This window comes from Quercus suber, unplaced genomic scaffold (assembly GCF_002906115.3).
Source record: "Quercus suber isolate HL8 unplaced genomic scaffold, Cork oak 2.0 scaffold_274, whole genome shotgun sequence".
In the NCBI taxonomy this organism is placed as follows: Eukaryota; Viridiplantae; Streptophyta; class Magnoliopsida; order Fagales; family Fagaceae; genus Quercus; species Quercus suber.
In genome coordinates, this window is record NW_027069730.1 from 743591 (window position 1) to 758329 (window position 14739).

At 33.8% G+C, this 14739-nt stretch overlaps 1 long non-coding RNA gene across 1 annotated transcript; it reads left to right on the forward strand.

Moving 5' to 3' along the window:
* The first annotated feature begins 291 nt into the window (after positions 1–291).
* LOC136070963 (uncharacterized) lies at positions 292–1528 on the forward strand. Its single transcript, XR_010632241.1, has 2 exons — positions 292–1094; positions 1380–1528. It is a non-coding gene; the product is annotated as an uncharacterized LOC136070963 (long non-coding RNA).
* Positions 1529–14739: the final 13211 nt, after the last annotated feature.

Sequence of the window (14739 nt, forward strand, 5' to 3'; positions counted from 1 at the left end):
GTGCATATATTTATAGGAACAAGAGCTTGGCTTCTTTGGGTGTGTAGATATATACTTTACCTTTTCTTTTGGGGATATATTTCCTTCTTCTTCTTCATTTATTTATTTATTTTGCTTTGGTTGGTTCTGTTGGTGCTTTAGTTGTGCTACATTGTTATGCTATTGGATACATATGAAAAACCATGAATAAGGATGGTGTATTTTGCTGAGTCATGCTGGGCAATGATGATAACATAGTAGAAAGTTCCAAGCAAGTTCATCTTTGTTGTATTTTTATATTTAGTTATTTAATTATTTATTTTATACCCACCTATTATACTTTTGTTTTTCAAAGTTGTCATATCTATCACAGAACACACCTGTGTCCGATATCATATTGTATCTTACCCTTGTCCCGCGTCTATATCGGTGCTTCCTAACTGGAATGTAATAGCTTATCGAATTTCATCAAAATTCATGTGTTTATGATTTAATGAGTACTTAGTGGAACATTTTTATTTATTCTATTAATTACTTATTGAATTGATGAGAGTAGAACTAGTGTAGATGATGATCAATGAGATGTTATAACTGTAAGACCTTGTTACCTCTGATTTGGAATCATCTACATTGTCGAGTGCATATATTTATAGGAACAAGAGCTTGGCTTCTTTGGGTGTGTAGATATATACTTTACCTTTTCTTTTGGGGATATATTTCCTTCTTCTTCTTCATTTATTTATTTATTTTGCTTTGGTTGGTTCTGTTGGTGCTTTAGTTGTGCTACATTGTTATGCTATTGGATACATATGAAAAACCATGAATAAGGATGGTGTATTTTGCTGAGTCATGCTGGGCAATGATGATAACATAGTAGAAAGTTCCAAGCAAGTTCATCTTTGTTGTATTTTAGAGCTCTTTGAACTTATCATTTAACATAGTAGTTTGAATTTTGATTCTGGTTTTTCTTTATTGATTTTCCAATGTGTTGGTTTTTTTGTTTTGTTTTGTTTCTGATAAGTTCCAATATGTTGAAATTATCTCTCTTGTTGGAGGCTTTTTTTCTTGGAAGTTCTGGAGTTGGAGCCTTTTCTTTTGGATTTACAAATTAACAGGTTACTTTTCCTCTTTGATGTTTATATTTTAATATGTTTGTGATATATCTATATAAAACTTAAAAATATAGTTGGCTCCTTTAATTTGGTCATTTGACTGGCATGCATCTATTGAGATTTGAGGGCTGCGAAAATTGGGCAACATACACATGCAATGAAGAAGGTAATATTGAGATCGATGTGTATAAACCTTGTGCTGGGAAAATCGGTGTGATACAAAGGTATGCCATTTTGTGTGCTTAGTTGTCATGCACCTCCTGATTGATCTGGTGTCATCTTTCACAGGAACAGCTGTTATCTTAAGAATATTGGCAAGGAAAAAGGCACAAGAAGGAGTAATTTGTTTTGCTGAGTTGCTGAGAGAAGAGCTGACATTGGCAAAGTTGAGCAAACGGCTCTTCAATGCCAAGATTTGCATTGACCTTTATTTCAGGTCTTTATTTTCATTGCATCTAGTTCTTCCTGCCAAATGCATTCAATGGTTGAGCCTGTTTTGGCTTTAGCTTGAATCCAAATGTGCCTGCATGTGTTTTTCATTGGAGCCTGACATGAATTCATACAGCTAGTTTTGACTCTATCAAGTTTGATCATACTTTCATGTCCTAAATTATGCTCTGTTTTTAGGAGATGTCTGAACTTCTGTAGATGAGCAAACAGGTCTTCAATACCAAAGGGTTGCATTGACCTTTGTTTCAGGTCTTTATTTTCATTGCATCTAGTTTTTCATGCCAAATGCATTCAGCGGTTGAGCCTGTTTTGGCTTTAGCTTGAATCCAAATGTGCATGCATGTGTTTTTCATTGGAACCTGACATGAATTCAAAGAGCTAGTTCTGATGCTATCTAGTTTGATCATGCTTTCATGTCCTAAATGATGCTCTGATTCTAGGAGATGTCTGAACTTCAGTAGCACAAGACACCCTTTTATTTTTTTTCATTGCATCTATTTCTCCATGCCAAACACATTCAGTAGTTGAGCCCATTTTAGGTTTAACCTAAATCCAAAGTTGTCTTTGTGTTCTTTCTATTGGAACCTAACTTGAATTCATAGAGCTGGTTTTGAACTATCAAGTTTTGATTATGCTTTGCCTTTGTTTTCTCAGTTGTCTGTGACATGAATTCATAGAGCTGGTTTTGCATTCTTCAAGTTTGATTATGTTTTGAATGTCATAATCGATGCTCTGTTTCTAGGATTTTTTTTTTTTTTTGGTTTTGTTGTTTTGGGGGTGGGGGGGGGGGGGGGGGGATGTTGGTTAACCAGATGTGCTGGAATTTGCCTGTGTGTTTTCAATCTTGCCAAGAACTTGGTATATTGGTTATAAAAACTGAGAACTGTACTTTGAAATATATGTGAAAAATCATCTCGGCTGAGAGATTAAATATCTGTTAGATTCTGGTGAGAGTATATGAAATTTCAGACTAGAATGTCAGTATCTTTTGCAAATCTCAGCTTGTTTTGGCAAAAAAGTAACCTGTGAATGAGTTAGTGTTTGGAAGATTTTAATACTTTTCATAGTAATTCAGGAAAAAAAGAGAGAGAGAAAAAGGGATGCCTTCTCTTTGGGAGTTCTTTTGGAGGTTCTAGAGGCCTAATGATTACTCTTATTGATCTTGGGTTCTCTGGTAACCCATTCAAATGGTCAAATAAAAGACATGCTTTTGCAAATGTTATAGAGCAGTTAGTTTAATTCTGGTGAAGATATTGCTCAAGTCCATAGACCTTTTAGATTTGAAGCTATATGGATGATGACTGTTGATGAGGGTAGCTCTAGGCTGGTTAAAGATACTTGGTCCTCATGCTCACAAGAAATTGAAGGTCACAAAAGTATCTTCCTTGATAGAAATTCAGCAAGAAGATACCTCAGCAGAAAACCTTGATAAAGAGAAGCTTCTTGCTCTGGACTATCATGAACAACTCAAGCATGAAGAAGTCCGTGGAAGCATAAGTCTCAGTGGATTGATTAGCTTGCCTGGATCCGAAACCAGGTGTTTTTATTTATCTACTAATATCTGTAGAAGAAAAAAATCCAAAGGGGCCTTGGTGAGGTTCCACGTCATCAAAAAAATATCTGTAGAAGAAAATCTGTACACTTTTTGAAAGGCAACCAAGATGTAAGGATTTTGGGTAGAAAGAAAGGATGTGGGAAGCAAGGTTTATTCCGAAAGGAGATAAATGCTTCCCTTGCTTGCCCTGGTAGAAGAAATTAGACAAGCTATGTTCAGTATGGGAACGACAAAATCTCCTGGTCCGGCAAACATTATTGGAATATCATTCACCATGAGAATACAAAGTTGCAAGTTTTTTTCTTGGTTCCTTTTTAAGGAAAATTTCTTTCCTTCTCCTCATCTTCCTTCTCTTGGGAAGGGGGATTTGAACCTAAGCTCTTCACATGGGAAGAACTAGGTAATACCACTGAGACATGATTATTGGCCCCCATTAAAGATGCTGTCATAATTTATTTGCTATTCCTGAAATTGGGGGAGCTTCTACTGTAAACCATTTATGACCTATTAGCTTCTGAAATGTTGACCGAATTTCTAAAATCTTGGTTGGTCGTTAAAGTCCATCTTGCCTTCTCTTATGTGCCCTTGGCAAACAACTTTTGTGTTGTGGAGGCAAATCTGAGACAACATTACTTTTGCCTGTGAAATGATGCACAAAATAAACAAAGAAATTAGGGAAAGGGGGTCATATGGCTTTAAAGATGGATATGGATAAGGTTTTTAAGATGGAGTGGAGCTTCTCTTATCAATTTTGAAATGTTTGGTTTCAACATTAAAAAATGATTTTCTTGGAGTGCATTTGGTTTTAATCAGTTGTAACCCTATGGGTTTCTTTTATCCAACAAAGTAATACGTAGGAGGATCCTTCATACACCTTATTTATATTGAGCTCATAAGTCTTGTGTAGGCTCTTTCATAAATAGAAAGCAAATGTCTTGTTCATGGTGTAAGTCTCTCTCTTTTGAAGGAATTCATGGTGTGAGCTCCCAACTGCCAACCCTTTTCTCATTGTCAGTTTGCAGATGACCTTTTGGTGCTGGGGAAGACCTGGCCTCAAATTGTCTAGCCATTTATAATAAATGGTCCGTTCAGTCTATAAACAATCAGAAATTTGCTATTGTCTTTGGCAAGAATGTCCATACAAGGTTGCTAGTTGATTTTAAGAAACCAAAGTTGCAATGGCATTCCCATTAGTTAAATACCTTAGCCTTTTGTTGTTACTGAACGGTTGAAAGTCATAGTCCCTTGATGTTATTTAGAAAATCCAAAGTAGAATGCAAAGTTGGAAGGTAAAATTCCTCCCTCAAGTTCCAAGATTAACGTTAATGAAATATGTTGTTGCGTTTATTCCTTCTTAGTTCATATGGCTTCCATCATCTTCCCAATTTCACTCTATGGAAGTTGGAGGCTTCATTTAGAATATTTTGGTGGGTGGTTCTTGCTCTAGTTGTTGGAGAAATCTTCTAATGAATAGATATTTACTCAAAAAATAGGTGATGGGAGAAACATAGGGATGCTTTAGGCCATTTGGTTTAGAAATAACTCAGTTTTCATAGCTCGGTTTTCAAAACTCATAACTTAATTCTCAGTTTTTGAAACACACCTATTTGTTGTTTCCTGTTTTCATCACTCTAACTCAAATTTTTGAATTTTGAGTGATGAAAACAAGTGTTGAAAACCAAGTCAACACAAAATTTTTTGTGGGATTCATGTTTTGAGAACTCAATTATAAAAACTGAGTGATATGATCAAAAACCCATTCATCCAAATAAGATCTTAATAATTGGGTTCTAAGTCTTTGACAGTACTTTTTTCACAGGAAAAATTTCCAAAAGAATATTTGTTGATATTTATTATTTAAGTTGACATTGTTATTTTGAAGTTATTTGAGGGTCTTTTTTTTTTAATGGTATTTATTAAACACAATTTCATTTTCGTTTTCAGTTACTTCTTTGAATTTCAAGTGAAAAACCTGATTTCAACCCTTAAATTGTGTTTTGGAAATGCAATGTCATTAAAAGGCTAATTTCCCAAATGATTTAAAAATAGTAAATTTAAATAAGTATGATTAATAGTATTTTGTAAGGTGAGTAATGCTCAGAACACATAAAAATGCACCACATGATGAGTTGTGAGTGTCCTCACATGGCTCACCTCTACACTTCATACTCAAACTCGCCATGTGGCTAGTTTGGCACAAAGCTGTGTATTTTTATGTCTCTAGTATTACTTTTTGTAAGTTACACCAAGATTTAGACGTGGCAAAACGGGTAGGTTGGGTTCGGGTTGGGTCAATTAGGTTTGCAGGTCAATCGGGTGCGGGTTGAGTCAGTTGACCCGTATTTTTCAAACAAGTTTTTTTTTTTTTTGGAAATAGATGCAATCTATCAATTGTTTATGAGTTCTTTAACTGTGATTAGATTCTAACTAGTGATACTGTTACCACTTACCAATTACACTAAACACTTGATACCTAAATTTGGTGCAACTCTTGTTCCAGCTTTCTATAAGTAATTTTGGTATAATCTTCAATTTTTTTAAAGTAGGAAGAGAAAATGAAAGTGGCAAATAAAGAAGAAATTATAATGGTACATAACATATTAAGTAAGAAGAATACAATAAATTAAATAATAATAATAATAATAATAGTAATAGTAATAGTAATAGTAATAAGCTGTTCAAAACAGACACAAAATACCATAAACATTTAGGAGGAGTTTTTAGGGATGTTGTCGAGAACCTTATAATTCAACTGATATTTCTTGATATTTTATATGGAAATATTTAGGGTTGAAACTATCAGTTTAAAAAAATAAAAGATTATATTTTTTTATGAACAAAGTTTCGCTACAAAATTAGTTGTAACTTAAGGTTACAACCTTACTCAATAAAATAAACATCATTACATATTTTGAAAATCTAATCATTGAATTGCATATTCTTTATGCTCTTAATACACATATTAAATTTTATATCAATCAGATATTATTTACGATATGATCTATAAGTTTATATTTTATGCATAATTTTAAACTACAAAAACTTGCAATTTAAATCATTTATTGATGACATAGTTATTAATTTTTAATTTTCTAGAAATTTTGCAAACACGAAGGATATAAGAAGAAGTTGTAACCCAATAGTGGATTTGTCAAAATTCACCTCCAACAAAAAGATATTAAGTAAGATTGTAGTCTTATGCTACAACCAATTTTGTATTTAAACTTCTTAGGCTACAACCAATTTTGTATTTAAACTTTGTCCTTTTTTTATTGAGAAATAAAGTAGTTTGTAGCCATTAGTCTTCAATTGCAATTTCCACTAAAATTTAGTATTTCCTTTTCATACCGCAATTAATTAATGTGGTCTATGCTCTATGGTTCTCCAATAACCTTGCCATAGACATAGAGTTGTGAAATCATAAATTTGTTTCAAGGAAGATCCAATTAAATATGGAAAAGGTTGTTTCTAAATAATATATATATATATATATGGGGAAAAAGTTTGGCTTTAAATATGTTTGGAGCTTGAGCTCTAACCACTAATAGGAAGATTATATATGTCTCGTCATATACAATGCATGTAACTCATTTAGCTAGTTCGATTAAGTGAGTGATGTGCAATGCACATGACAAAGATTAATCTCATTTTTCTATTGGTAGTTGAAGCCCAATGCCAAACTTTGTTCATTAAATATATCAAGAATTTTTTTTTTTAATTTAAAGTATATTTTTTTTATTATATATAACTATATATAAAGTATTTTTTCACGTGGTTCAGCTTTTTTTCCCTCAAGTTAATTCCTACATAACTCAAAAATAAATATTTTCTTTCAATTAATTAGTCTATGAATTATTGATTATATCTTAAATTATATTGATTACTATATATATATATATATATTAAAAAAAAAAAAAGACTTTCAATAAATAGAGCATTATTGAAAATAATTTTTTAATTATGCACCCTCCTCTCACATTCATGGTAGGGTCCACTCATTAAATTCATTATAGGATTTATCATGAATATGAGAGAATAAAGTATCATTTATCCTCTTTTGAGACATACTTTGAATGTACCTTATTTTAATGAGTTACGCATAATTCACAATGAATGTACCTTATCTTAATGAGTTATGTATAATACACAAAAGAGTAAAAATGACACATTGATCATTTTTTTTTTTTTGACACACTGATTATTTCAATGGGTGTAATACATTTTAAAAAATGGTAAGGAAAGTATATTAGATAAATTTTTAAATTTGATTCAAATATTTGATGCGTTCGAAAAAAAATATTTAACAAGAAAGTAAGGAGAGGGGATGGGAAATTGTAAAATAGGGTATCCTCTCCCACCCCTTCAAATAATTATCATTTGTTTCAAATACATGCAACAAGTTCTCTCAAGATAGGTGAACTGACCCCACAAATGTGTGAAACCTACCTATTGTGAGAAACCCGATAGTTATATCGGTAACAAGAGATACTGTCTTCATTTCTTCTAATCTTCTCCCGTTTACCCAAAAAGGAAAGAAAATACCCTACCACATTATCCCTACATAAATGGGATAATGTGGCCAAAATAAAAGAAGTGTGATTGGAAATGCAATGATGGCCAAAGTATTTGAGGATTACATTTACAAATCATGATATCGATCTCTTTGTGTATTAAAAGATAGCTGGTGATGATACCGTAAGGGGAACAAAAGGGATGTGCAATCTATTGAGATTACACAATCTTAGAGATCACATTTTGTCTCACTTTGTTTTTGCCCTCTTTAATTATGATATAGGAGTGGTTAAATTTTCTTGGGATATAGGCTGGACGGGGTAGTCTTTATCGCTTATAAAAAATGTAAACCTCAGTTTAATGTTTTTTTGGGTATTTAAATTCTAATAACACTCCATGTATTCCCTCTATTAAAAAAAAAATCCCTCCATGCAAAGGCAGCAAAGCTCTATCTATAAACCATCCAAACACTGTTTGACCCTTAATATGCCAAGAACCTTATAGTTTAACTACTTGACACCTCCTAGTATTTTTGAAGACATCCAAAGTTTAAATCCCCTTACTAACTACCGCACACCCTTGGTGCGATGGTTACTCCACAAGTACAAGTGCTTGTAGGGTGTTGGAGGTAAGAGCCGAGATTCAAGTCTCCAGGAAGAAGTTTCACATCCATAGACACTTAAATAAACTAGGCCAGAATAGAATTTCTATCTTGTATATAAAAAAAAAAAAAAATCCCCTCACTAATTATTGAACTATAAAAAACAATAAAGAATAAAGAATAAAGAATTTTTTTGAAAACAAAATAATAAAGAATTTCAATCCTAATAAATAAAGACATTCAAATATGAGTTATGGTTTATCACTTTATGGTTGATGGTGGTTTTAACTTTTAATCAAAGATGGAAGAAAGCTAATATGAAGAAAGATTATCGTTTTAATGACAAATATTCACTACAAAACACACTTCTTAGGCCGCGTTTTTTTTAAGCCACGTTTGTAAAAACGCGGCCTAAGACGGACTAAAGCCACGTTTTAAACACGGGGCCATAGAACGCGTCTAAAGCCGCGTTTTTTTCAGCTACAACCGCATTTTTGGGGGTGGAGCTATGGCCACGTTTAAAACACATGGCTATAGGACCTTCGTATTTCATTATTTTTTGGCAAACAAAATTTTTATTTCCCTTAAATGTGGCCGCGTTTATAAAATGCAGCTCTAGCCTATCTAAAGCCGCGTGTTTAAAACGCGGCTTTAGTTTGGGATGGGGCCGCGTTTCTTAAACGCAGCCTCAGATTTTGCCTATAGCCATAAGTTAAAAACGCGGCTTTAGGCTTTGTATATATACTATTGGATCAAACATTTTCAACCCTAGCCTCTCCCACACATCAGCCTCCATCTCTCAAGAGCCCGATCTCAACCCTCCAAGCCTTCATCTCCGATCTCAACCCTCACCCTCCATCTCTTCGATCTCAACTCTCACCCTCCATTAGCCTCCATCTCTCAAGAGCCCGATCTCGACCCTCGCCCTCGAAGCCTCCATCTTCGATCTCAACCCTCACCCTCCATCAGCCTCTATCTCTTAAGAGCTCGATCTCGACCCTCACCCTCGAAGCCTCCATCTCCGATCTCAACCCTCACACCCCACCGTCATCGCATAGACGAAGTCCGTGTCTCGTGTCTCTCTCTCTCTCTCTCTCTCTGTGAAATCAGAAAAAGCTGAAAGAGACTTAAATCTGATTCTGCAAGGTACGATCTTCTATGGCTTTTCATTTTCATGTTAATTTTTTTCTACATTGGGGCTCATCCTAAGTTCCTAACCCAATTTGTTAATCAAGAATTGAATGAAAACTTATGTGCTCATAAAATCCAGAAACCAATAATGAAACTTTTTTTTATATAAAAAAAAAAAAATTATACTATAATTGGAGTTAAATTACCAAAAAAAAAAAAAAAAAATCCTAAATTATGAATTTATGATGTATTCCCTTAAGTTTAAAATTAGTAATCAATTCCCCAACTTCAGTCAAAATTGCATATAGTTCTTTTCCCTTATTAAATTCAGTTAAATTGAAGAAATTCAGAATCAAATGGATTAATGGTTTGAATGAAACTAGAGGATTGATTGCTCAATTTCGAAAGATTGTTGTGGGCTCATTACAAATAATGTGATAGTTTAGGATAATTTATTGTAATTTAACCTAAAATTAAAAAGTAAACAGTGGCAGTAGCAGTAGCAGTATGAGTTACAAAGCCTTTAAAATTCGAAGCTAGATTATATGAAAATAGAGTTCAGGTATCAAAAATTGGGGTACAGCATTTGCTTCTCCCTCAACATACTTGGTTGAAATACTCACTACAAACTACATAATTGCCTCCTAAGGAAAATGTTAAAAACATTATCAATTTTATTTGAAGATGATTTACAAGCTCATATTTCAATGAATGTGAAAAGTACCATATCAATAACATAATATAAACAAATCTTTTAATTTTTTTTTTTTTTTAAGTGATGATAGGGATCCATACTACAAATTATATCATATATGTATGAAATACTTTTATAATAAAATTTGTAGTAATAAATTGTAAAAAATTTTATTTAAAAATTAACATATTAATTTACAAAATTTATGTAATAAAATTTATAATATATCACTGCAAAGCTCTAACAAAACTATTTGAAGTTAAAGGCAATAATTAGAAGATAAGCTGAGGTACTGATTGGCATTTGCCAAAAGACATGCACTAGTTCTTAGAGTTGATCCCCAATAGCATAGCAACTTACCAATGTTCGGCATGATTAGTGCTTAGCTGATATATGTCTCTTTCTTTAACTAGTAACTAGTTAAGAATACTTAGCCCCCTCAATAAATAAATAAATAAATAGAGAAAACTAAAGCATAAGAAATTAAGAATTAAGAATTATTTATAATCTCATTGCTTTTCTCTTGGTTGCACACAGCTCCTACAGTTGTCATCATTCAACCAATATATTATACTAATTGAATTAACAAAGAGTTATTCAAGTATAGTTTATTTCCAAATTAATAAATCATTATCAGATAGCAATATGCAATGAGGTATGTCATAACAAACTTAAAAATATTCTTTTCACTTTTACTATTCCACTTATGCTCCATCGTAACATACTATTTTTTTTAATCTATTACATGACAAATTGTAATTTTTTTTTAGGAGACAAATTGTAATTGATAAAACATAAAGTGTATGTTTGGGATTAGCTTATAACCTAACTTTTTATTTTTTAGCTATGTATAACTTGTTCAAAAATAAAATCTCTTTTCTCTCACTTTTTAAAAATACAAGTATAATTTAACATATTTTCTTCAAAAATTTAAATATGCTGTTTTCAAACTAGTACAAAATGAAACACAAAAGGATATTTTTATCAGTCATAACATATATTTTTCTAGAAACGCATAGCACTTGTTGAAGTAATAAAATCATTGTTTGGTGACTACCATTTGATGGACTACTCTCCTTAATATAGGATGGAAAATAATAAGTGATTTCTAGGGAAAAGACAAATTTTCTATGGTTTCTGGAAATGGGATCACACTCATCATTCATAACGTGTAGAACGTACGGTCTATGCTTTTCAATTTCAGATACGATGTGCTGTAGTAGTATCATGTATTCATGTGCATGTCACAGCTATCACGTCTTTGTAAAAACTTTGAGCTTCAATTATCAAAAAAAAAAAAAAAAAACTTTGAGCTTCTTCTAAAAGATAATCGGTGCTTTTAAAAATAGGATATTTTGCAGCAGTTGCAACTCTGTAAGAAGTATGAGCTAATTCTAAAAAATGATGCGTGCTTCCAAAAATGGGAAGTTATATATATTAATAAAAGTTAAAATTAGTGGTTAAGAGTGTGTTTGGGAAGTGATGAAACCCATAGTTTATTAGAGTTTTTAATTTATTTTTGCTACTATTTATGAGTTCCATTACAATTTTTGGTACTATTCATGGGTTCCACTATACTATGCAGCTAGCTTTTAGCTTTTTTTCTAGAGTACTTTCAGCAAAAAAATTTCAATTTCTGCTATATAAGTTGTTCCTAAATGAACCCTAAATGTGGTGAATTAAGAGTCACTTTGTGGTTTTTTTTTCAAATTTGATTTGGTAACCTTGGTTTACTGGAATAAGATCCTCATCATTTCACATGAAATGAAGTCTATTTTATGATTAAGATAATTTTTAATATAACAATGTATAAAGTATCACATCATTTAAATTTTTAAATAATGTAGTATTCAATATATTTTTAATTAGTAATATTTAATATGAACTGATGAGGAGGCAAAAATGTCCCTCAAAAAGTTCGTCCACAAGGCTCGTCCAAACCATGGGGTGGTCGTCCAAACCATGGGGAGGTTGTCCAAGCCAATGGAGTCGATACTCGTCCTTACCTCCTTCGTGCTGAGGAACAAGGACGAGGCATTGTGAAAAAGGCTCGTCCATCCGTAAGGATGGACGAGCCATCATCCTAATGGCATCTTGTCTCTGCCAAAGGTAGAACAGACAAGGTGAAAGGTTGCATCTACTCTCAATGAGTGCAATATTCCAGCAACCGTTCCGCAGTAAATAATCAGTTATAGCAGTTGCGAGCGGTTACTCTCAAAACCCGCAACAACCGGAGAAGTTACAAGGTAACCGTTTTTACCGAACACTATATAAAGGGCACATCGGCAAAGAGGCGAGGTATGAAAAATTCTCCGAAAGAAAAAGAAACATTTTCTGAGTTGTACTTTCTTTAGACGACTAGTGACAATATTAACTTTGCCATCGGAGGACCCTGGGCCGGCACCCACCGGTCTCCTCTGATCTGATTTTGTTTTACAGGATTCTCTCCAAGATCAAGACCCGGGAATCTTCAGCCCACTGATTTCTGTAAGCATATCAGTTGGCGCCGTCTGTGGGAAGGAAATTAGATTGTATTCATCGTACTTGAGTTCTATTTGCCAGATCTACTATTTCTTTCTCTGGAAAAAGGGCTGAGATGGTCCGGACAAGATCGGGGGCTACTAGTCCAGGCCCCCAGGAGAGTAGAGATGCTTCTAGTAATCCCCTTCGCAGCCAACAATCAGCGCCTGCCATGCAACCCTCTTCTGCTCAGCAAATGCAATCCATGGCCGCGGGCATGGCAGAACTGACTCGCCAGAATCAAGACTTGCAAAGGGAGATTAACTTTAGAAGGCAGAGGCAGGAGGCTCATGGGGACGAACGTGAACAAATTCGAGAGGGTGAAAGAAACCTTGAATCAGAAAGTCAATCAAGAGGGGCAGCTTCACGGAGGGTACCGCATTTGGAGAAAGAGGTGGACCAAATGAGGAAGGTCATGGACGAAATGAGAGAGAGCATGAGAAGGACCAATCCTGTAGAAGATTTGGTTCATAGAACTGATTCACCCTTTGTCTCATCCATTAATAACCACCCTTTGCCACCAAAGTTCAAGATGCCTACCTTAGACTCGTATGATGGCACTCGTGACCCTTTTGACCATATTGCTACCTTTAAAACTACTATGCATCTTCAAGGGGTTCCGGATGAAATAATGTGTAGAGCCTTTCCAACTACCCTTAAAGGGCCAGCGCGAGTCTGGTTCAGCAAAATACTTCCAAGTTCGGTAAGTTCTTTTGAGGAGTTGAGCAAATTATTTGTTAATAATTTTATTGGAGGACAGAGACATAAGCGTTCCTCGTCCAGCTTACTGACCATAGAGCAAGGAGAGAATGAAAGTTTGCACTCCTTCATCACGCGCTTCAACAGGGAAGCCTTGAGCGTGGACGAGGTAGACTATATAAGTAGGGGGAAATGGCCAAGAAGCAGCCAGCTAATTGCCCCCTTTTGTTTGGCCTTTTAGCTGTCTCTCCTCTTCCTCTAAAATAAAAGATTGAAGATTATTTTTTGGAAAATAGCTTGAAACATTCTTCCTAGAAGAGAAGTCTTTAGCCCAAGATTGGACTCAATTATTCTAAAAAAATTAATATTGTTGAAGTTAACCTCATATCCTATTTCACACACATTAATTTTTAAAGTTATTGTGCGTTAAAACATTATTTTTACAACCATCTTTTAGAGAGATAACTATTCTCGAAAAATTACTATTCCTAAGATATTATTATTTTTTGTAATGAAAAATAAACAACCAATGATAGAATAACTTGGAGTTCAATTCCTGCCTACACTAGAAACTAATTGGTGTCTTGATCTGATGATAAAGAGCTATCATCAGGAGCTTACGTCATAGGTTGAAACTCTCTAAAAAAGAAAAAAATCGAATAACTATTTTACATGGATAACCACTTTATTAAAAGACTTATTCTCGCATGCCAAATATGCTCTAAATATGCATGCGGGAAGCCACTCAGGCACTCAGCCACAGTTCTGCCTAATGGAATTATTGTGAAAGGCGTGTCCTCCATGATATCTCAACCTCCCACTACCCAACAAGAACATATATATAAGCACATGTAACACACTTCAAAATAAAATGCATGAGCCAAGCACTTGGCCTAACTATCGTCAGCCTAAGATTATAATTTTTAGAAGACTTTGAGATGGGAATGTTTTTGGATAAATAAAAATAGATTTATAGATTTGTTCGTCATTTTATTTATTTATTTTCCATCCTGTTTAGTAGTAAAGATGAGAAACTGAGAGGAAACAATTAGGAATTAAAAAAAAAAAATTATCATCAAAAGCGGACGTTATAGGTTGAAACTCTCTATAAAAAAAAAACGGAATAACTATTTTACATGAATAACCACTTTATTAAAAGATTTATTCTTGCTTGCCAAATGTGCTATAAATATGCATGTGGGAGTCACTCAGGCACTCAGCCACAGTTCTGCCTTATGGAATTATTGTGAAAGGTGTGTCCTCCATGATATCTCAACCTCCCACTACCGAATAAGAACATATATATAAGCACATGTAACACACTTCAAAATAAAATGTATGAGCCAAGCACTTGGCCTAACTATCATCAGCCTGAGATTATAATTACAAGAATACTTTGAGATGGGAATGTTTTTGGATAGATCAAAATAGATTTATAGATTTGTCCGTCATTTTATTTATTTATTTTCCATCCTGTTTGGTAGAA